The following is a 3,264-nucleotide window of genomic DNA, read 5'->3' as shown; positions in this document are numbered from 1 at the left end:
CAAAATATTTGTTTTTAATTAAAATACGTTACTTGGGTAAAGGCAAGGCGGTGCATCAAGCTTTTCAAGCTCAATGCATTTTGCAAATTCACCACAGATTTGAAAATATGTCGCTGATAATCTGAAAATTAAGCATAAAATGTGGACAGGACTATAGGCATGACCAGGAACTGCAGTTTTAGTACATATACTGTATACAAATATATACAACCAATGACCAAGAATGGCAGTGAGGAAACGGGCAGGATTAGAGACACTATTCCCAAGAACTGTCTACATAAACAGTCTTAATCATCTGTACTTTTAACAATTCTTTGTGAATTTTAAAAAGGACCTTTTGCAATTGCCTCACACTGATTCATCTCCCACCATCCATCCTAATTGAATCAGCTCTAGCCTCATTTTGAGACTCCAAACAATTATATAAAGCATGTTTCAATACCTTCCCTAAATTTCACCTCAGTTACCCTTTTCATGTTGGTCTGAGATTTACCCTAATATGTAGCTATGTAAAAAGATGCAAAGCAAAAACATCAAGTCATACTTGGCTGTTGCTACGTGGTATACCTATTATATTTAGGATGAGTTGTCCACACCAGAATTCACTAGGTTGAATTTTGAGTCTTGAACTCAAACTCTGGCTGGCAAAACAATCAATTGCTCATCATAATGCATCTCTCAATAGATAGAGTAGATAGAGTAAAAGGAAGAATTAGGGCGAGGAGAGAACGACCTTACAAATCACAATGTTTCACATAAGATAATTTGCAATATCACAAATTATTGCTTATTCTATATCCCAATCTTTTCTAGAGCTAAAAGGGCCATCTGATGGAAGTTGGTCAAAACACAGAGGTACACGGGTATACATATTATTTTTCGATAAATACTTTATGCCAGGGTTGAACATTTGAATATACTTGGTACAGAAAACATAAATTAACACGTCACAACATTTTAGAAAATAAAATCTCATCAGAGCTACTGGGAGAAAATTGTACAAAATTTCAATTAAAACAGAAATGTATTGCTGCTAAGCCCAACTCTCCACATTGTGAGCACATAATATAATTGCCTGTATTATTTTGAAGTTAGTCTTTCATCCTTTCCGTTTTCCAGCTGGATACTCTCAGGCTTCATTCTCCAGTGAAGAGATGACCTAAAGAAGTTACTCAACCTATATCACACTGTAACGCTGATCAGCTTTACAATCTTGATTTTCTACTCAGTGCCTCCCCAGCCAACTGAGATTGGGAAAACTCACTCTATTCTAAGGGCATAAATCCACATTTTGCACAATGTTTTTAAACAAATTCTGACATGAATGAGATATGAAGAATTGTGTAAAAGCTAGCACATATTTGAAGACAACACACTTGGCTAACCAAGACACAAAAACGTGAAATAAGTCAATAGGCAGAAAATAAAATATCGGATGAACATGTAGGTTTTACAGGTGGTAGATGGAGAAAGAAACTGGGCTGGCAAGTGTCCAGCTGTCACAAGCACAAAGGAAGTCACTTGCAGTGTATAACTAGGCAATGTTTTTGAGGTGACAAAGATTAGAATCCAAGTTTTAGCTCTGATTTGAAAGGGATTCTTTAAAATAAGGAGACAGGGTCATGTTAGCATATGTTGTAAAAATTCCAGAAACAATTTTCAGATCCAGAATTTCTCTGAGGGAACTCCTTCACTTCTACCAATTCAAAATGTATTCAGTGCTGCAGTAAAGATCATACGTCAGATAATTTCACAGCATTTAGACCACATGGATCTTCAGTACAGCATGAATACTGCATGAATGGAGGAGGGGGCTTACTGGTAATGTCAGAGTCCCAGGTTAATGTTCTGAGTGGACGGATTCAAATCACATCGTGACAGATGGGAAATTTAAATTCAATTTTAAAAATCTGGATAAAAGGTTAGTCAGATGGTGACAATGTAACCACTATCAATTGTCAGAAAAACTTATCTGGTTCACTAACGGCCTTTATGGAAAGTAATGTATTGTTCTTAGCTGATCTGACCTACATGTGACTAGAGACCCACAGCAATGTGGTTGATGCTTAATTGCCCTCTGAGTGGTCTAGAAGGCCAATCTGTGCAAGGACATCTAGAATGGCCAACAAATGCTGTCCTTTCTACAACACCCACATTCTATACAAAGAAAAAAAAACTCATTAAAACTAAAGTGATAGAGTAAATGAAGCAAGCTGTCATTGCTACAGTATTTTCCAACTTCTGACATTCATTTCTCAAAAACCTATTATCTGCCTTCAATGACTACATTCCACTAAGGATCACATAATCCTAAATTAGCTACAAGACCAGTTTCAAACTATCCATAGCTGGAACATCTCCAATCTGACAAATTTCTTTCACTTAATATCTCTCAAGTTAATATCAAGAGATATAAGTCTTGATACCATATTTTAGAACTTGATAGTCAAGTGCTGAATTTCTTCAAATTCACAATACAATCATATAATAGCTAATAGTTAGCACCTAATGACTATCTTTTATAGCATTCATCAGTCCTTGCAGCATATTAGCATGACATTTGCTAGTATTGTGTATTAATTTAAGCTTGATCCAAACTTAAATCTTACGCATAAACTATTTATCTTGCCAATTGCAATCAGTAGTTACATGTTTTTAATAAATAATTTGTGCCCCAGATTTGAGATGTCGAGATTTATAAACAGATAAATTATGTCAAAGCAGATGTCCCACTTTTTTTCAAACAAAACATTTTACCCTACAAGTTTTGTGAAAAAATATGTTTGAAGAAAGTAAAACATGGTTTAATAATTTGAAGCAGCCACAAGAAGAAAAATATACTATTTCTGGAACAATCAGTTTAGAAATATTTTGATTCCTGCAGTTTCAGAGGCATAGCACCAACTGAAATGTGACGCTATAATCAAAACAAGGGAGATGATTTAAGGGACTGTGCAAATAAACATTTTACTTCACATTTTAGAAGTGAAGATAATTTTTAGAAAAGCATTTCTGTCATGTGAAGGAGGACTTCTATTAACCATTAAACATGGAGACTATTAGATCCTTTGGCCCACGATGTTGTGCCAAACGTGACACCAAATGAAACTAACCCTTTCTGCCTACACTTAGTCCATATCCCTCCATTCCTTGCATATTCATGTGCTTATCTAAAAGCCCCTTAAATGCCCCCATTGTATCTGCCTCCCCAGCAGCATGTTCCAGACTCCCACTGCTCCCATCTAAAAAAGCTTGCCCCTCATG

The sequence above is a fragment of the Chiloscyllium plagiosum genome, chromosome 1 (assembly GCF_004010195.1).
Source record: "Chiloscyllium plagiosum isolate BGI_BamShark_2017 chromosome 1, ASM401019v2, whole genome shotgun sequence".
Lineage (NCBI taxonomy): Eukaryota > Metazoa > Chordata > Chondrichthyes > Orectolobiformes > Hemiscylliidae > Chiloscyllium > Chiloscyllium plagiosum.
The sequence above is the reverse complement of the archived record's forward strand: the minus strand, read 5'-3'. Positions refer to the sequence as shown.